Consider the following 21351-nt stretch of genomic DNA (forward strand, 5'->3'; position numbering starts at 1 on the left):
GAGCCTCCCAAAGGGATCGCCAGGGGGACACCCTTGTAAACTTTATAGTCACCTGTCGTTCGCCATCATCATCCAACGTCAGTCCACTTATGTAATCGGTGTTGTAAATAGTCTACGTTTAATACTCCTAATTAGTGTCTAAACATTCGATGTGACGGGTGCTTAAAAATAAGCAAAGTAACCAAACCAGGCCTTAGCCAAGTCCTATCAACAATGGCTGCATTTCAAACAGTTATATATACTATTTCTCCAATGGCTATATTCTCACAGATTAATTTTTCACCCACTATTTATGCATGAACGGGACCATTCACCTGGTTGCAACAGAAAGTCATTGGACTCCTTTTCCTTGTCATCGCTTCATTCGGATTTGTCAATGTCGATGTCAGATGATGACGATGATAAAGAACTCATCTTGTCGCATTACATCAAGCGCACGTTCAACATCAGGCAGTTAACACGCGGAGCTGATGAAGGGCTGTACGTAGGGCATGTTTGGAATTGCTTCACTTCTAAGTTTCTCCAAGTTTTGTAGCTACGTTTCGAATTCATCTTCCTAAAAACCTTTAGCTCCACAAATACCAGCTCCGAAAAAAAAGTTGAATCTAGGTGTCAACTTCAAATTTTTCTGAGCTCCTGAAAGATTTAGGGTGCTTCCAGCTCCGAAAAAAAAAGTTAAATCTAGCTGCCAACTTCAAAAAAAAAGTTGAATCTAACTGCCAACTTCAAATTTTTCTGAGCTCCTCAAAGATTTAGGGTGCTTTGAAAATACTGATTTGATACTTGGGGTCTATTTGGCATGGCTCCACTCCAGAACTCCAGCAACTCCACCAAAAAATCCAGCCAAACACCTCAACTTCAAAACTCCATGGAGCAGCCAACTCCATGGAGCTGTAGTGCAAATGGAGGTGGAGTTTTGGAGCACCTCTTTGGCTACTCCAAAACTCTATTTCGAACCTCCTCGTGGAATTGGTGGGTAATTACCCACCAATACCACTGGTTACACAAAAAAACGTTTCATTCTATTTCCCCACCCCGTCACCGCTTGCCTACCGCCTCCTCGCCGCCCGTTGCTACCCCGCCTGCCGCCTCCCCGCCGCCCGTGGTCGCCCCGCCCCCCGTTGCTACCCCGCCTGCCGCCTCCCCGCCGCCCGTGGTCGCCCCGCCCCCGTCGCCGCCCCGCTGCATCGCGGCCGCGGACACACATACACACACTGACACACACACACACACACACATACAAACAAACGTCGACGGTCCCGTGGCTGCCTGTCTCCGCCCCGCCCCCGTCGCCGCCATCGTCGAGCTCCGCCTGCTGCCTCCCCGCCGCCCGTGGCCGCCCAGCCCGCCGCCGGCCGGCCCCGTTGCCGCCCAGGCCCCGTGGCCGCCCCGCCCGCCGCCGGCCGGCCCCGTCGCCACCCCGGCCCCGTGGCCGCCCAGCCTACCGCCGGCTAGCCTCGTCGCCACCCAGGCCTGCCGCCCAAGCCCCGCCGGCCCACCCCGTCACCGCCCAGCCCTGCTGCATCCCGGTAGAACGTGGACATCACCGAGCAGAACATGGCAGGAGAAGAAGATGGGATAGAGAGGATGACAAGTGGGGCCTGAATTGGGGGCAACAATGGCAATCCACACTGAAATCGATCTTTTTTGGAGTTGAGAGTACCCATCTAACCAAACACCCCATTTTTGTTCTGGAGTTCTAGAGTGGAGCTGGCTCCACCTGGAGTTCTGGAGTGGAGCAGCTCTACTCGGAGTTGAAGTCATGCCAAACAGGGCCTTATCCTACAGTTGGGTGGAAATTACAGTACCATGTGTTACGCTTTCTGATTCGTGAAAAAAAAACTCCCTCCTGACTCCTGTCGGCCCCTCACCTCCTCCCGCCATTTTCTCCTATCTCCCCATCTGCCGCACACTGGGCGGCGCTTCCATTGCCCATCTCCTTGCTTCTCCTCCCACCTCTAGCAAGAAGCTAGCAGCTGCGCTAGCACCTTCCCTTCCAATCTTTCTATGCGCCCAACAAACCAAGCAGCAGCTAGCCGACGAAGCAAGCAAGTACAACACACCAAGCTTCAAATCAAATCACGCCCAAATTAGCAGCAAGCAAGTACAGCTCTTCCCCATAATCAAATCCATACAAGAATCAATCCATGTCACATGCGCCCACTGGAGAAGGGCACCAGGCCACCAGCACCATCTTCCCGTGGAGGATCTCGCCCGCCAGGGCCGGGGCTGCACCACTGCCGTCGCACGCCACGCGCCGGGGCTTCCCTGTGGGGCGCGGGGGCGCCGGGCCATGCCAAGCGCGCCTCCGCTCCGTCGGGCCGCGCCGCGAGCTGCTGCCCGCGGGGGCGCCGGGCCATGCCAAGCGCGCCTCTGCTCCACCAGGCTGCGCTGGCCCACGCAGCGATGCCACCGCTACCTCCATGTGGGGCCGCGCCACCGCCTCATGCCGCATGGCGCGCCGCACCTCTGTGAACTATAAGCAGCCGTGGTTGAAGAACTCTTCCCATGGACACTGTCGCGTGGGTCTGACAACACAACGGCATAACAGACAATGCACACAAAATCATCCTATTTCTAGAGCTGAGCCCCCGCGCGAGACCGTGAGCAGAGGAAGAGAAGGGGGATAGAAGAGAACAGAGAGAGGAAGAGGAGGGGATAAAAGAGAGAGACTAACATGTGAGCTCATTCATCGTGGGTAAAAATGATTATTCACAATAGATCATCATGTTTCCAGAGCTGGAGTACTAGAATTAGCTAAACATATATAACAACTCCATACTTTCCTAGAGTTGGTGGGTGGAGCTGCAAAAGGATGGAGTTGGTGGAGTGGAGCTGTTTTTTTAGTGGAGTGCTGCCAAACACCCTCTTAGCCAAATAAGTGGAGCAGCTCCATGTTTTTTATATTTGGTGGAGTAGAATTGCAGAAAGGTGGAGTTGAGCTAATTTTTTGAGTGAAGCAATCCCAAACTGCCCATAGAGTAGTACACAGTCCCAAACTGCCCATAGAGTAGTACGCATTGATAGTGGCGAGCTCATTCCAGCCATAGAGCATCTCCAACAATTCCTCAATATTTTTTTTCAATAATTAGCTAACGGGTAATTATTGAAAAAATGCTAGACAATAATTGTTTTTACCAACTCTCTCAATATGGTAGTTGGATTGGCGAATGAGGATCTGTAGAAGATGCTCTTAGCCTAGAAAAATAGATATCCAAGGGATGAAGCTTAGCTCATAGAGCATCTTCAAGAGTGCCATCTTCAAGAGTGCCAAAACCTGCCAAAAAATAGATGCAAAAATTTTGGTTTTAGAACCTTGCTAAAAATTATTGGGAGTAAAAAAGAACCTCTCACCTAACAGTTTCTAAAAGATTAGCTAAAAAAATAAATGATGCCACATCATCAATCCGTTGAACCCATCTCTTTCTTTTTCACCGAACTAGATGTATGTCCGCTGCTGATATCTAGGTGGTGCAATACATGTGCTAGCACATGTAGCATGATATTGGTCTAAGCAACATACTGTTTTAAGGCATGTTGAGATCCACGAACATCAACAAGATAATAATAGTGTTAAAGCAAGCATGACCATAGCCATATTAGAGGCCAAAGAAAATTGTAGAACAAAATCAAAAGCCTTCTACACCAGCAAATCTTCCAAATCCACTGTGATCAACACTATACCGAATGTCAATAAGAGGGTCATGGACAAAAATATATATGTTTGTTCTTTTTCAGAACTTATGTCCTTGCATTGTGCAGTAAAAACTGTCTTCTCATGTGTATGAGATTCAAATAGCAGCAATAGCAGTCACATCCAAAAGGTTAAACTGTTGTACACTACTGAAGGTGCACAAAACAATAGCCAAAACAACAGGATGATGAAACGGGCATTTGAGCTAATGAGGTGTATCACATGCAACCAGATGCAATGACTTTAGTAAATAAAAAAATAATACCAAAGCATAAAAAGAGTATTTAATTTGTTACATGACCGAAAATCTTTATTCGAATAGCAAAACGAGTCTTTATTCTAGCAGCGGAACTCCAACGACGTCGATGACTCCATTGGTTCATTAATTCCACCATACCCAATTAGAGCAACTAAGCAAGAACTACCCAACATGATATAAACCTAGGTTGATCAAGGTATAGGGGTAAAACTAGGCGCACCTTAAATAGGACCCATCATGTTTAGGAACATAAAGGTGCATAGCATATGTAATTCAACATAAAAGTAAATGTTGCATAGGTTCAAATTGTGATCAAGGATACCACTTGCCTTCCTGAACTTGCTCTTACTGCTTAAATTCTTCAAATCCTTGCTCTTTGAACCCCTCAAACTACGATCCTTCCATGCGCATCAAACAAGTACATACAAGCAAACAAAGAACTACAATAAGAAAACAATACACCAAACAGTAGCAACAGAGAAAAACAAGATCATAAAACTAATCTATGCGTTAACAAGAACTTGTAGGTGCAAGAATAGTTCAAAACAGATTTAAAACGCTAAAGATATGAAATAAACAAGGTTCATGGGCTTAACTGCGAGAGAACTAAACTTTGAAGGTCTTCCAAGGTCTAAACTTAAAGAAATTGAGGGCTAAAACCTAATTAAACATATAAATAGAAGGTCTAATGCGTAAAAGAACAGATCTAGGATAGCGGGTGGGATTTTATAAAAGAGCAGGGGCCTAAACATAAGAAAATGATCTAAATCTAATTAATTTTGAACTAGATGGATCTCGGGGTGCAAAAAGAGGAAATAGCGTGGACTCTTTAGCAAAAACGACGTGGTTGACTTGTTTGAGCGGTACCGGACTTCGGTCAGATTAGATCTGACTCGTGCAGATCGGACAGCTGGCGGCTGTGGTAGCGCACAGGCAACGGCAAACGCGGCGGCGAGCGGCGGTGCTGCAGGGGACCTCGCCGGAATCGAGCATAGCTCGAGTGGCGGTTCACGGTTTTTGACGGGGATTGGCTCAGGGCGAAGCTGGGGTTACGACGAACCGATCTAGGTGGTTCTCGCGGAGGCCGAGGCAAGGAAGGTGAAGGGTGATGTGGTGGGGCGGCTCGAGCGGAGAAGCTCGACCACGGCGAGCTCGTACACGCAAAGGAAGGCTCGGGAGCGTGTCGAGCCTGCACCAGAGGCTTCCTCACCTTGCGGCAAAGCTCCTAGGGGTCTTCTGTTCATCAGGAAGGCCGTGGCGGCGGCAGACATCGAACGCGGCGGCCTGGCAGCTAGGGTTGAGCTCTAGCGGTGGCGCTGGGTCTCAAAGGCAGTAGGCGCTAGGGTTTTGGTGAGGTTGGGAGGGGTGTTGGCACAAAAAATCGGACAGTGGACCTGACTTTTGCGTCAAGCACACGACATGGGAGAATCCGCTTAACTCCTGTTCGGGTTAACAAGGAAGAATAGATATCAGATTTCAGAGATTCGATCGGCTGGAGTTTTGATCTACTCTAAAAAAACGTATCAGCGGATTGGCCGATGTAATGTAAGGATGACCGGCTATGAAGTAGCCGATAATCACGTAGCAAATGTAAAGGGAACTGCTAGAGTAACCTAAACAATGCTACAGAGACAACACCTGAAACATATCTAATTGGCTGTATGATAATAAGTAATATATTGATATAGCTGATAGTTCGTGCCTCAAGCTGGATAACTGGTGATAAAAACTAAAATAACAGGTAAAACCTATAATTCTAGCAAATATCGATAACTAGTGAATAAATCTAAATGAGACGACAGCGATGCGCCTGAAGTCAAAGCTTAAATGTTACTCGAAACACGGAACTTACAAATTGGCCGGAGATCAAGTTGATGCAGCCCTGCCAACTCGCACAAACTCATGAAAAGAAAAAGAGTTTGGCAAAGTCGCCGACTTGAAAGTAAAGTTGCGTGAAAAAGTAGATTTGTATTGATGTTTTTTTGATGCCCTTTGCCAGCCTCACGAGGCACCTATTTATACCCTATTACAACTCGTTTCCCAATCGACTACGACTCAGTGTTCTATTTCTTATTCAAAGTAACAAATATTTACACATAGATACAACTCGCACTGGAGTCGGACACCAGCCAAGCCTCTACAGGCCAATCTTATCTTCACCTCATCACCGCCTTGGCCCATTTAGGCCCATATCAATGCATCGGCCGAGCTATTCTGGCTTCTCATCGGCCAGACCCCATCGATCTCATCGGCTAATCGGCCGAACCACTGTAGCTTTACCGGCCGATTTCTCTAGCCATGGCTTCTTGTTTAGTCGCATCAACCACTTTCTTTTCCTTTTGACGCCGACCCTGACACGTGTCAAAAACTGGCATCAACAAGGGGTGCGGTGGCTCAGGTTTTATAGGCTGGGAGGTTGCCCTTGGCGTACGGAACACATGCCCCCTAGTTTCAGAGTGAAACATATCTTTTGCTCCGAAATTCTCTCAACTCCGATTCCTTTCCCCGGAAGAGACGCAACAATAAATGCAGCAAAACCCTCCTTGCTCCCGAAATCCTCTCCTTGATGATTGCATTCTTTGAATAGAGCGCCTGCAGGCAACCGCTCTTTTCGAAATTAGCATAGACGGCGTGGTACAAATTCCATATTTACCCTTCTCCTGGGCTGTCCCACAGATATTCACCCCTTCCGCCGCTTCTTCTTCCTCCGAGCAAAAAGGGTCTTCTTCCGGCAAAACATCCCTCGGCACATCCCGGCGACCTCGCTCATGCTGCTTCTTGGCGCATCCCGGTGCGCTTCGGTGACTTGCTCGCGTCCTCCGTCGAACGCACCGACTCCCAGGTTCCCAATGGCGGCACCCACAGCTACCATGGCTTTTGTCCCTGAGGTAAGTTTTCTTGGCCCTCCTCATCCTTTCATGATTTTAGGTCCGCTCTTAGTCATTCTTTGCATTTGCTCAGGAACTTAGGCAAAGAATCACCATCCCTATGGCCGATACCCTTGGATTCATTGGCCTTGGTCCATGGGAGACCCTGACCCTACTGATTTGATCAGTTTAGAAACTCACAGGATCCCTTTTAAGCACTCTACCATGGAGTTAGGTAATTGGGTGAATACTTTCAAGTCTTGGCCGAATCAAACTCCCAAATGGAGAGATTGGTTCTTCAGGATGTCAGATTCCAACAGAGTCTACTGGGACGAACGGAAAATCAACCATTGCATAAACCTATCTTTATCCCATATGGAAAAGAATGAATCCCTACTCATTGCGACATGTTACTTTTGGTCCGACGCTCTTAATGCCTTTCTTTTCGGACATAGGCCAATGACTCCAACCCTGGCCGATGTCCTGATGGTGACTGGTCTCGATGTTTCTTCCGCCGACACACCTTTTGATTTCTTGGTGAAACCTACCCATTAGCTGGAGACGAAATCCATCGGCGGATGGAAGGGCTATATCGAGAAGAATATGAGGACCGGACCCATTACGGAAAAAGAACACACGACCTTCTTGATGATGTGGCTGGAAAAATATGTCTTCTGTGGCAAATCAGCCGATCCTACTTCCAATACACAGGCTTTGGCCGAAGCATTAGTTAGAGGCACCGCAATCCCTTTGGGAAAACACTTGCTAGGGTTGGTGTATTATATGCTACATCACATCACCGTGAAGCTATCATCCGGAGAACCTATCGGGAATCCTGGTGGCCCTTGGTGGTTTGTCAACCTCTGGCTCAACTTATATATGAGCAAAATCTTCAAGGAACAGATTGAGACCAAGACCTCCCCAATGTTGAATTAGAGGTCAACCCATTGGCGAGACACCGATGTACTTCCTTTGGTGAAGTTGTATCCTCTTTCCCAGGTGGCAAGCTCGCCCCCCTCAAGAATAGCCGAGCACTTTAGATGCTTTTATAAAGGCTTTAGAGAAGAATTTACGAATTGGTATCCGTATTAGAGAGAGAACCCAACCTTTGAGAATCCTAACTACGTCGACCCGATCTCCAACACCTTTGATGAGGAAATCATGGACACCCTGATCAAGCCTGGGATTCTACCGGCAAACTTCTTTTCTGGGAAGGACACCCGGCTGTGGAGTTGACTACTTGGTCGATCCTGGGTAGTCAAAAGGGGTCCTTTGGGCAATGCCTGTTAAGGTCTGTGTAGTCAACGCACATCCTCCATTCATTGTTTTTCTTGCGAATGAGTACAGGGTTGGCTAACCAATCAGGGTGGAAAACTTCTTTGATAAACCTCGTTGCGAGTAGTTTGGCCAACTCTTTTTTGATTGCATCTCTTCTGTCTTGGGTGAACCTTCGTAGTCGTTATCTTTTTGGGGTAGCTTTGGGGTCAACATTTAATGAATGCTCGATTAGCTCCTTGGGCACGCTAGGCATGTCAGCTAGCTTCCAAGCGAAGATGTCATGGTTGGCCCAAAGGAAACTAACGAGTGCTCTTTCCTATTTAGGGTCTACCTATTCCAATCAGAGTTGTCTTGGATGAGTCACCAGTTTGGACATCGATAGATTTGAAATCCTTCTCGCTTGCTGGTTTCACCTTATTTGATCCCAACTTGTTCTCTGGGATCTCGAGTTTTGTGGGGCTAAGTTTCTTTGATGCTGTGAAAAATTGTTGCATGGGATTGGATGCTTGAGAAGTCGCTGCAATTTCGACAGCTTTCGTCTCGCACTCGTATGATCGCCTCAAGTCTCCACGTAGTGTTAACTCGCCCTTAGGTCCTAGCATCTTGAGTACCAGGTATACGTAGTGTGGAATAGCCATAAACTTGGCCAAGGCTGGCCTTCCAAGTATAGCATGGTAAGAAGTTTCAAAGTCGACAACCTCAAACCTGATGTACTCAGTTAGGTAATGTTCCTTGGTGCTAAAAGTGACTGGTAGGACGACTTGTCCTAAGGGTATGGCGGCATTGCCCAGGACAATTCTGTAAAATGGTGAGTCTGTTGGAGTAAGCATGTCTGTGACGTCGAGGCACATTTTCCTTAGTGTCTTGGCGAAAATAACGTTGAGTCCACTTCCGCCATCGATGAGTACTTTGGTGAGTCTTGAGCCTGCGATGACAGGATCGAGTACTAGAGGGAATCGGCTTGGTTCTGATAAATTTATGCATTGGTCCTTCCTGCTGAAAGTTATGGGTACCTTAGACCATTTGAGGGCGTGTTTGGCAATCAAGTGTTAAAGTTTAACACCTGTCACATCGGATGTTTGGATGCTAATTAGGAGTATTAAACATAGGTTAATTACAAAACTAATTGCACAGATGGAGTGTAATTCACGAGACGAATCTATTAAGCCTAATTAGTCCATGATTTGACAATATGGTGCTACAGTAACCAATTGCTAATGATGGATTAATTAGGCTTAATAGATTCGTCTCGCGAATTAGCACAGGGTTCTGCAATTAGTTTTATAATTACCTCATGTTTAGTTCTCCTAATTAGCATCCGAACATCCGATGTGACACTGTTAAAGTTTAACACCTCGTATCCAAACACCCCCTGAGTGATGTGGGAGCTGCTGGCTCGATAGCCATAATCTCTCTGAGTACTAGCTTATTGGACCGCTTGGACGCAGTACCCGAGATTTCACCAAAGATGACGTTGACCGTCTTAGAGGCAGTTTGGAACTCGCCTTCACCCTTGTCAGTTTTGTTGACCTTGGCTTTACCCTTGCCCTTCTTCTGACCAATGTCCTCGGGAGCTGGTGGTGCGGGTAATTCTTGCATTACTCGGCACATGCTATAGCAATCTATCGCCGAGTGTTTGCTATTTGGATGAGATGGGCATTATTTCTTGAGTAACTCGGTGGAGGAGGGCCCGTCATTGCCTTTGTGTGACCCTTTCTTGCCTGAGTTGGTCATAGCTGCAACAGTGTTGTCAGGTTTGCGCTTATGGTTCTGATTACAAGAGTAGTTGTTTTGAGTATCGTTGTTGCGGTTTCTATCTTGTTTGTGATTGTTATTATTTTCGTGACTGCGGTTGCGATGAGAGCTAAATCTCTCACGTTCTTTGTCTTTTTCATCTGCCCATTGTTGCACCATCATTTTGAGGTCTTTAACAGTGGTTGGATGATGTCTGCCGAAGTCTTGGTATGTTCGACGATTATAGAGGCCATTTTGAAAGCACTTGATGACGTTTGCTTCTGAAATATCGACTATTTGTGGCGCCCCGCCCCCCCCCCCCCCCGGGGTCGGGCCCGCTTACACCTGGCAGCTCTCTAGGATATCAAGAATTTCCTCACAGACCAACACAAGTCTTTTCTACGCACTTTGTCCTCACTCGTGCGCACTCGGGAAGAACTTCCCGGTCGGTCACCCATCCCGAAATTGCTCTGGGCCAAGCACGCTTAACCCCCGGAGTTCTTTGAGGATGAGCTTCCGAAAAAGAAAGTTGAAACTTGTTGGTATGAGTATTCTATCAATCCTATTAAGCCTTGGGCCAGGATGTCACACTATTGTAGCCTTCTTTTCAAAGAAATGGCGTAGATAGTCGTGAAGTGTCTCACCTTCTTTCTGCTTGACTTGACTTAGGTCAATTTTGTTGCATGGGCGAGACATGGAGCCCGCGTAATTATTCATGAAATCCTTCATCAAGTCTTCCCAGGAATCGATCGACTTGGGCTTGAGTGACTCGAGCCATGTTAACGGTGCGGGTTCCATGAATATGGGGAAGTGAATGACCTTTGTATCATCGTTACGCCCCAGCTGCTTGAACTGCTAGTGAGTAGCATTGAAGCTATTGGACTGGATCTTTCTTGCCATCATACTTGGTGATCCCTGTTGGCTTGAACTTCTCGGGTAGTTTAGTCTTCATTACCCGTGTAGTGAAAGCGGGGAAGTGATCATAGTCATTGGCTTCAAGTTCGCGTTCATGGTGATGGTTGTTATTGATTACTTCTCTTAGGTCACTGAAGATTGAGGCTTTGCGATTGGTTTGTGTTGGCGAGGGCTTTTTGCTGAGTTGGTGTAGCTAGCCTCTTCTACATCCTTGTTTCGCCTTAGGCCCTCGCGTTCATCTCTATTTTGCTGTTGGCTATGTTGTCTTGGCTGGCTGATTACATCGTTACTGATTCTTGATGCCTCAAGATGGTCACCGTGGACCGCGATGTCTTTGCTGCCATCTTGGTGGGCCAAGTTGCGAGGGATAGATGGAATCGGTGACTCTTTATCGAGTAGTTTGTAAGGTTGTTCTGCGAGTTGTGCTATTAACTCGTTGCCCCTTTCCGTGAGTTGTGCCGTTGACTCGTTGTCTCTATTACGAGGTATGAGAGTTGATATGAGGTTGATTGAGGCGATTGCTGCGAGTGGAGTGTTGTGCTCTCAAGCTTGCACTGCATCGAATGTTCTTTCGAGGTTCACGATAGGGATATTTGTAGCTAGTAGTTGGCGATGATCCACTCGAGCAGCATTGCGTGCCCTTCTTTGATTTCTTTGTTCGAAGGTTCCATCCTGCGGGGCGTTAGCTGATGATTCATCTTGTGTAACGTCATCAAGTTGCATAACTCGTCGAGGAGTTTTCTGATGGCTGCCGCCCATGTCGTTATTTGGTGACGTGATGACGAAAATATCTCTATCCGGGTAGTAGCTTCCAGAGCTTGATGTTGCAATCTCCGTAGTGCTTCCCTCTTCACGGGTTGAAGTAAGCGGGATACCTTCCTGATACGGGAGGTTGTCTATGTGAGCGACAAGGCACGACTCGTAATCTTGAGCAAGAAACGATGGTGTGACGACCGGCCCCAAATCTTCCAAGTTAATCTTAATCCGAGCCCCTGAGCACCTGTCTAAGTTTTCCGCGCCTAAGTGTTCAGTTCAACCTCCCGACCAGTCCCGACCCTTGAGACCTGACCCCTCCCCGCTTCGCTCCGGTTCCGACCCCGCCAAACCCAGCCCACCATCGAATCCTTCTAAGTCTTTCCCAAACGTCCGTTCTATTTGACCGGTGGACCCGCGAGATCTTTTTCCCCCAGATCTTCAGCGACAGGCGCACTCGAGTTGCATGCCCGCTTCAGAGTCTCCCCGCCGCGTGGCTCAACTTCTCCGACGCCCGCCGCTCAGCCTCGTCTCTGGCCCGCGACCGAATGGATTCTCGCGCCCCCTTCCCCAATTGCAGCGGAAGCCCCTCTGCAACCTTTCTGCCGCGCCTCGCCTCCCGCGCCCATCATCACACCGCCAGATCCCGGCCGCAGAGCCCGATGTCGCCTGTCTTTTCCGTCACTTCGAACACAGTCGCGCCGCCTGGTCTTTGCTACCCGACAATTCCTCCTTCGCCAACCTCGACCACGGCAGCGACAGCTCCTTTCCCCGCCCTGTCAGAAGCCGCCCGACAATCTGTTGCTCCGCGCTCGCCCGCGCGCCCGCGGCTGCCTGTCTTCTCACCTGTGCGCCCTCGATTCTAGCGCTGTTAAACCGGTCACTTCCATCAAATCTACCGCATGATGACGCCTGCCTCCGCCAAATCTCAACCACCGGCATACCCGCTCCTGCGCCGCCCTGACGCCATAGCCCAATGACCGCTGGCGTCATCCCCGAAGTCCTGCACCTCCGCCCTCGTCGCTCAATCGCCTTCCAAGCAGAGCACTCCATTGCTTCTTCCCCGGCCTTCGCGCCGCTCCCCTTCTCTCTCTCCCGAGCCACTTCCCTTCTCCCTTCCCAGCCGCTATAAAAGGGAATGCGCGAGCCCGCCGGAGTTCCCTCCGCCATTGCTGCCTTCCGCCATTTCCCTTGCTCCCTGCTCAAGCTCCTAGCACCACACACTAAGTTCTTGAGGAACTCTCCTCTCTGCTCCCCTCCGTTTTCCCCAAGCCACCTAGCCGCTTGCTCCTCCGTGCTGCGTAAGAGCTCACTTGTGATCCACGAGAAGCACCGCTGCCGCCGGAGCACTGCCGGACTTAGCCGTTGTTCAAAGCCTTAGTCCCTCCGCCCAAGTCTGCTTCTCCCGATCCCTAGCATACAAACCCTCTAGTTTAAGGATCAGATCATAATTTCCTTTCCAACCCTTACCTCTTGATCTCCACCAGCTCCCTTGAACCTCCCCACCCTCCTGCTCTTTGTCGCGAGTTTCTGGGCTCAGACGTGCAAGTGTTGCTGTTGAAATAACTGTCTATGCTAACTCTTGCATTGCATTTGTGTAGAGCTGCGCCTCGCCGACGGCCTCTACGAGCTGCACCCGGCGCCAGAAGACGACGGTGTAGCCGAGCTCCTGCCCCCAGAAGCCGAAGCCGCCCCCGAAGTCGAGCAGTTCTCTTGCTCCTTGCTCGAAGGCAAGCCCCAGTTGCATGAAAACCCTGTGTTGTTTTCCAAACTTGCGCATGCCTTCTTTAAAACATGCTTGTGCATTTACGTATAGGAGTTGTTTGAAACCCTAGATGCATGACTTAGTTTCCCCTGATCTGAACACTAGCTGTTGGACCTAGTAGCTGCTTGCTTATCTAGGAGACGTTAAAAGCTGAGTGATTTCCTGTCACTCGCGAGTTGTAGGAGTTGGATGTCTACCTTTCTGTTACAACTATAAGGACGATGGACGGGGCAGGGTTTTGGGTAACTCTCTTTGGTGGTTGGATGATCGCCCCGTCTGTCTATGAAAACTTGCTAAGGCCCGACAGTGGTGGTGTTCGTGATCAAGTGTTTGAAAGTACTAACCTCATACTTAGTATGGGATGAGGAAGCCTAGTACCGGATTGAACCTAGACGTGAGCGGTCGCCCCATTGTTCTTGGAACAGAGTTTCCCCTGCTGGTTGTCGCACGTGGTGGCAAGCGTGGTCACAGAATGGCAGAGGCCGGGTCTGTGGAACCTTGCACCAAAGGAAATGGGCCCGACACGGGTTAGGGGATTGATGGGGAAGGCCGACACAGGAAGCGACCTCCGGGTGCGCGGATGTCGTGAGGTTAGGTTCACCATGCATGGTTAAAGAACTCGAATCGATTTGTCTGCCTCTCACAGTTTGAGACTGCTTGATCGCTATGTCACCCTGAGTAAATGAGGAATCTGATGATGACATGGTTTTGTTGATATCTACATATCTTGTTTGGTTCTATGATTGCTTAGAATAGGTTGCAGAAACCTAGACCGGTTAATGAACCTAGAACCGGAGCTAAAACTTGAAAATAGGGTTTTACTTAGCGCTTTTGGCAAACAAACCCCCAGCCAAGAAGCCCTGCATATCTAAAAGTGTGGAGTAGCTTACTCCTGTCGGATAAGTCTTGTTGAGCTTAATAGCTCAGCCTTGTTGTGGCTCCTGTTTTTCAGGTGAGGTTGCTGCTCCCGACCCTTCTCCTGCTGGCACTTGGCCGCCCCAGCTCCCTTCGGGTTGGACGATCGAGTGGGATCCCTCCTCGGACGGCGAGGAGAGGGATCAGTGATGTCCCGGCTGGCCTCACCAGGACGTCCGACCCCCGACGATTGCTTCCGCTAGTGGTTTTATTTTCGTTTGTCTTTCTGAAAACCTTGTAAGACTCTGATGTTTATTTCGCAACTAAACTAAGTGGTTAAGTTGTTAACTCGGTGGACTTGTTGTACTCTCTGGAACCGCTCACCTTCGTGTGAGTCTGCTAAAATGGTCCTGTTCAAGTGGTTAAATCAGAGGAAAATCCGACGGCACTTCGTGTTTACTTGGCTTAGGCATGAGCATCGCGTATCAGGCGGCTAAATCATGTTTAACGAAGTAGATCCGAAGTGGATCCGCCACAGCTGGTACCAGAGCGGTTTTAGCAGTACAGAGAACACAACAAGCCCTAACACTTCTTTGAAAAGATAAAAATTGCAAGAAACTTTTGAAAAATCTCGTATGATCGTTAAGGATGACTTTAGTGCGAGAGGCCCTAGGGGATTTTGGGTTGTTTTAGGTGGCTAATATTTTACTTGGTTATCTTGCTAACTCTTCCAGCACTTCGCCACGTTTGTCATACGTGTGCCGAGTTCCGCATCACGAGCATGCCAAAGTTGATAGGGAGTTCTATTCAAAGGACCCTATCCTCGTGGTTGTTTTCACCCACGTCTATCATACGTGCGCAGGTCCCGTATGTAATCCATACGAAGGTTGGTACGGTTCGATTCCAACGAACCTATCAGCACGGTTGATTCGCCACGTCTATCATACGTGTGCTGATTCCGCATCGCGAGTATGCGAAGGGTTATACGGTTTCATTCAAAGGAAACCTATTTCCACGGTTGAGTGCTGTCCATGCAGCCTTAAACGCATGGGTGTCATTCCTATAGTGAGCGGTAATGGTTGGGAACGCTTTCGTGGGTGCTGGCACGAAAGGTTCGTGTGTTGGTGTTTTCTGTAGGTACACTAACCGCGTTCGTTTAGGAGACGTTGCTAGAACCGACTAGCTATTATAGGGAGAAACGTACTTGTTGCCTTGCCACCGGCACTGACCGCGTAAGACCTAGGTTTCGGGCAGTTGTTTGGTTAAGAGTAAGGTAGGCCGTGCATGCGTCATAAACAGAAATTTGTAAAGTACCCTTCTCAAAAGCAAGCTTGCTCGGAAGAGCTCTTTTTCGGTTCTAAGGATTTCTAGTTTCTTCCAGTTGCTCTCGGTTAAAGCCGAATGCTTCTCTATCCGACCCCTGACCCTTGGAGTCTATCTCACGTGGTTTTGGTTTCTTGGTTCCAGATGGCCGTCCCCGGGCATGTTTTATTTGGAGCGGATGGTACTTTTCAGTCGACCTGTCTGCATTTCGAGGGCTTCCCTGCGATTTTGTGGGACACGTTGAAATGGTTCGGGTACCAGTCCCCACCATTGTACGCTGGACAACTGTATTTGGAGCAGGGTATCCAGACGTGCCATGTACAGGCGGTGGTACCTCCTCCCCCTGTGCAGCCCGACTGGCCCTCCTTCGGAATATCAGCCTACGGCCTTGCTCCGGAGGACACTTGGGAGTCCGCCGCTCTCCAGCTTCTCACCTAGTTCTGTCAGCTGCATCCCCTGGAGATCACGCTAGACCCTATCGGCCTGTTCCCCACCAGGAACCGGCTGGACCCGACGTGGCTCGACCGCGTCGGGAATATTGAGGTGCTAGCCACCACGTACTCCATGGTCACCATCTCCACCAACGTCAGATGCATGGCAGCCCTCTATCGGCTAATCGAGCTTTAAGGGAGAGCTATGACCATCTTTGCCCGGACCGCAGTGGATGCTCACGGATACCTCCAGTCAGCTAGGAGAGACATGGTAGGCCAAACCTACCAGCTTATCCAACGGGGCATTCAGATACACGACATGCAAGACGGGATCTCCGAATTCGAGGGAGAAGTCGCCGACCTAGTGGACGGCATGATCGAGCTGTCGGAGGAGAAGATGGAGATAGAGATGGAGCTGGCGGTTGCCAATGCTCACTTGGAGGAGCATCAAGCTGAGCTCGACGATATGCATGCCCTCAACATGCAACTCGAGGCTCAAGAGGACCCCGAGGAGGATGAGGGAGCGTCCAGCATGGACATCGAAGAAGACGACGCCCCTTCTCCTACTCATAGTGTCCATTTGTAGATTAAGAGTTACCAGGGACTCATTCTTTGTTGTACTCCTCGTCAGCCTAAATTTTGGAAAGGATTGTAATAGGTTAGCCTTGAGTCGAGTACTCCCTGTGTTGGAACACCGTTGTATATGAAGTCAATTCATGAGTCTGGCCTCTAACTCTTGTAAAGTGTTGGAATGATTAGACTAAGTGAGTTGAGCCGCGACCACACGCTGTTTTCTGTGAGTCTGTTCAAGTTGGCCGACCCCGGTTCGCGAGATCGGGTGCGCCGACCTTTCGAGGCAGTCTCCGCCTCGCCCAACCCCCTCTTTAATGTGGATCGTTGCCGACCCTTTTTCTCGGGAGGATCGCCTAGCCCGACCCCGTGGCTTAAGTTGGATTATAGGAGCCTGGGTAGGGTATGATTTGCCCGAAGTTGAGTGCAAGGCTAAGATAAACACTAGCTAACATGAGGATGAGAAAAGTGTATTTCTCCCCTATGAGGACGTGTGTTGCATTATCAGCAAGAGTTGCATTGGAGAATTTAACTTATACGTTCCATTTGTTGGAGTACTTCTAAGATTGTGAAATTAATGGAACGCTAACTCTTGCAGATGGCGCATCGCACCAGATCTGGTTCTGTACTCGGCAGCAGCGAACAGTGACAGGATCTTCCCCCACCCCCGCCCTCATCTCCACTAGAGGCAATCCTAGCAACTCAAACCGAGCTGCTAAGGCACCTTGTACAAGGACAACAGTAGCAGCCCCATGGTGGAAGGGCCCAGCAGCAGCCGCATGTTGCTCGCTATGAGGACTTTTTGGGGACACAGCCCCTTTGTTTCAGAAGACACAAGAACCGCTCGACGCTGACACCTGGGTTCGTACGATCGAATCCAAGTTCGAGCTTCTCACCGCCCCATGCCCCGATCATAACAAGGCTCGGTTCGCAGCTCAACAGCTGCGTGGCTCCGCACGGCTCTGGTGGGACCACTACCATGCCATGCTGCCAGCTGGCCATGTGGTCAGCTGGAACGAGTTCAAGACCGCGTTTAAAGCGCATCACATCCCGGAAGGTCTCTTGGAGCGTAAGCTCAACGAGTTCCTGGCCCTTACCCAGGGAACCCGAGATGTGCTGCACTACGCCCAAGCTTTCAACAACCTGTGCCGTTATGCCGGCTACCATGCGGACATAGATGAAAAGAAGCGGGACAGGTTCCACCGAGGACTGAGCTTGGAGCTCAGAGAAAGGTTGAACCCCATCAAGGTGGACACCTACAATGAGTTGGTCAATCTGGCCATCTCTCAAGAGGATTGCATGCAGGCTCTCAAAGCCGACCAGAAGAGGAAGGCCTCCGTGGCGTTTCCGAGCCAGCCAACCCGAAAGTTCCGGATGGTTCCTCCATAAGCCCCCGGCCGACCCCAGCAGTCAGGAAGGTGGATTGCCTGACCCCCACCAGCAACAGCGCCCCGTTTTCCCGGCTTCCAACCACAGGTGCCCCGGCTGACCCCAACATCACCACCCCGCCCTGCAGCTAGTAGCCGCTGTTTCACCTACGGCAATGAAGGGCATTTTACTAAGGACTGCCCCAGGAACAAGAATCAGCAGCAAGGCCAGAACCCCATGGCAAACAGAGGAAGAAGGCCCAAGGTACAAGTCCGACAAGGCCGACTCAACTACACCAGCTTGACCGAGCTCCCCGAAGGTGCGCCAGTAATGACGGGTACTTTCCTTGTTTTAAATCAAGCTGTTGTTGTGTTGTTTGATTCGGGAGCCTCTCATAGCTTTATCGGGAGTAAGGCTAGAGAAAGATGTGAGCTGGATGTCGGTCACACTAAGGAACCTTATGTGATCGCCACTCCAGGAGGGAAGATAGCATCGGATCAGATCATTACCCTTGTACCTCTCCAGCTAGGCCCCACCCTTTTCAAGGAAAACCTTATCATCCTTGACCTAGAAGGCATAGATGTCATCCTCAGGATGGATTGGATGGCCAGACATCAAGTGGTTCTAGATACAGCCACCCGAATTCTCTACATCAACTCACCCTTCTATGGCAGTTCTACCTTATCCTTGAGGCATCTTAATTCTGCACTCCCTTGTGCATACCCTCTATCGGGAGCCCGTCTAGAAAGCCTCCCTGTTGTCTGTGAGTACCCTGACGTGTTGCCCGAAGACTTGCCTGGCATGCCACCTGATAGAGAGGTGGAGTTTTCCATAGAGTTGATCCCTGGCACCGCACCGATATCTAAGAGACCCTATCGGATGCCACCTGCTGAGTTGGCCGAGTTGAAGACCCAGTTGCATGATCTGTTGGAAAAAGGCTTCATCCAACCCAACACCTCACCTTGGGGTTGCCCTGCCCTGTTTGTGAAGAAGAAGGATGGCAGTCTACGCATGTGTGTGGACTACCGACCCCTCAATGCTATGACCATCAAGAACAAGTACCCACTGCCACGCATTGACGTCTTGTTTGATCAGTTAGCAGGAGCAAAAGTGTTCTCCAAGATCGATCTTCGTTCGGGTTATCACCAAATCAAGATCCGACCCTGCGACATACCTAAGACAGCCTTCTCCACAAGGTATGGACTATACGAGTACCTGGTCATGTCCTTTGGACTCACCAATGCACCTGCTTATTTCATGTACCTCATGAACTCGGTGTTCATGCCCGAGCTGGACAAATTTGTTGTGGTGTTCATTGATGATATCCTAGTGTACTCAAAGAGTGAAGAAGAACATGCCAATCATCTTCATGTAGTTCTCCAACGGCTAAGAGATCACCAACTCTATGCCAAGTTCTCCAAGTGTGAGTTTTGGTTAGATAGTGTCAAGTTTTTGGGACACACTATCTCCAAGGATGGTATAGCCGTCGACCCCAGTAAGGTACAGGAAGTTATGGAATGGAAGCCTCCTGCCTCAGTGCACCAGATCAGAAGTTTCCTTGGATTGGCAGGCTACTATCGACGCTTCATACCGGATTTCTCTAAGATAGCTAAGCCCATGACCGAGTTGTTGAAGAAGGAGGTCAAATTCGTGTGGAACGACAAGTGTGAAGAAGCCTTCAAGACCCTAAAGCACCTGCTGACCACAGCCCCAGTTTTGGCTCAGCCCGACCCTTCTAGGCCGTTTGATGTGTACTGTGACGCCTCTGGCACTGGACTTGGGTGTGTTCTTATGCAAGACAACCGAGTCATTGCCTATGCCTCCCGAGCATTACGACCTCATGAGCTGAGCTACCCAACCCACGACCTTGAGCTAGCAGCAGTGATACATGCCTTAAAGATATGGAGACACTATCTGATGGGCACCCACTGCAACATCTATACCGACCGCAAGAGCCTCAAGTACATCTTCACTCAAGCCGACCTCAACATGCGCCAAAGGAGATGGTTAGAGCTGATAAAAGACTATGACTTGGAAGTTCACTACCATCCCGGCAAAGCCAATGTGGTGGCCGATGCTCTTAGTCGCAAGAACCGTTGCAACTGCTTGTTGGTAACAGCTTTCACCGAGACTCTGTGTCATGAGATGGGAAAACTCAGTTTGGAGATTATTCCCCATGGACCTTCAGCCACATCACCCTTGACTCAGTTTTGGAAGACCAAATCCGGTCAGCACAAGTGAAGGATGAGGAAATAAAGCGGATCATCAGGAAGATCTCATTAAAGGATGAAGGATATAAGCAATTCCGGCAGGACGAAACTAGAGGCGTATATTATGGAAACCGACTAGTTGTACCAGCCGACCCCAAACTGAGGAAGCAGATCCTAGACGAAGCTCATCTCTCCAAGTTCTCAATCCATCTTGGCAGCAATAAGATGTACCATGATCTCCGTCAAACCTTTTGGTGGAGTGGAATGAAGTCGGAAATAGCCCGGTATGTTTCAGAATGTGACACCTGTCAACGTGTCAAAGCTAGCCATCTAAAGGTAGCGGGTACCCTGCAGCCCCTACCTATTCCCTCTTGGAAATGGGAAGACATCAGCATGGACTTCATAGTTGGACTGCCCCTTACCTCACAGCGATATGATTCCATCTGGGTTATAGTGGACCGCCTGACCAAGACCGCCCACTTCCTTTCTGTCCGCACCACCCACACAGTCAAGCAGTATGCAGAGTTGTACCTCGACCGCATAATTTCCCTACACGGTGTACCCAAGACCATCATCTCTGATCGAGGAGTTCAGTTTGTGGCACGCTTTTGGGAACAGCTACAAGCATCCATGGGCACCAAGCTCATCCGTAGCTCAACATATCACCCTCAAACAGATGGTCAAACCGAAAGAGTCAATCAAATCCTTGAAGACATGTTGAGAGCTTGTGTCATCCACTATGACAAGAATTGTGACAAGTGCCTGCCCTTGGCAGAGTTCTCCTACAACAACAGCTACCAGGCCAGTTTGAAGATGGCACCGTTTGAAGCCCTGTATGGCCGGAGATGTCGGACACCCTTGAACTGGTCCCAAGCAGGAGAAAGACAGGTCTATGGCCCTGACTTAGTGGCAGAAGCCGTAGAGCAAGTAAGGGTAATTCAAGCCAATCTCAAGGCTGCCCAATCTCGACAAAAGAGTTATTCCAACAGGCGAAGAAGGCCCCTACAGTTTGACCTTGGTGATCACGTGTATCTTCGAGTCTCCCCGACCAAAGGAGTACAACAGTTTGGAATGAAAGGCAAGTTGGCTCCCCGCTACATTGGCCCTTATGAGATTGTGGAGATCTGTGGACCCGTTGCTTACCGGATCCAACTCCCAGAACAGCTATCGACCATACACGATGTTTTCCATGTGTCTCAACTGAAGAAATGTGTCCAAGTTCCAACCGAGATCTTAGAGCCAGAGCAGCTTCAGGTAGAGCCCGACCTAACCTATGCCGAGTACCCAGACTGAGTTCTTGATCAGAAAGAGAGGCATACCCGGCGCCAA

Source organism: Setaria italica, chromosome IX (assembly GCF_000263155.2).
Source record: "Setaria italica strain Yugu1 chromosome IX, Setaria_italica_v2.0, whole genome shotgun sequence".
Lineage (NCBI taxonomy): Eukaryota > Viridiplantae > Streptophyta > Magnoliopsida > Poales > Poaceae > Setaria > Setaria italica.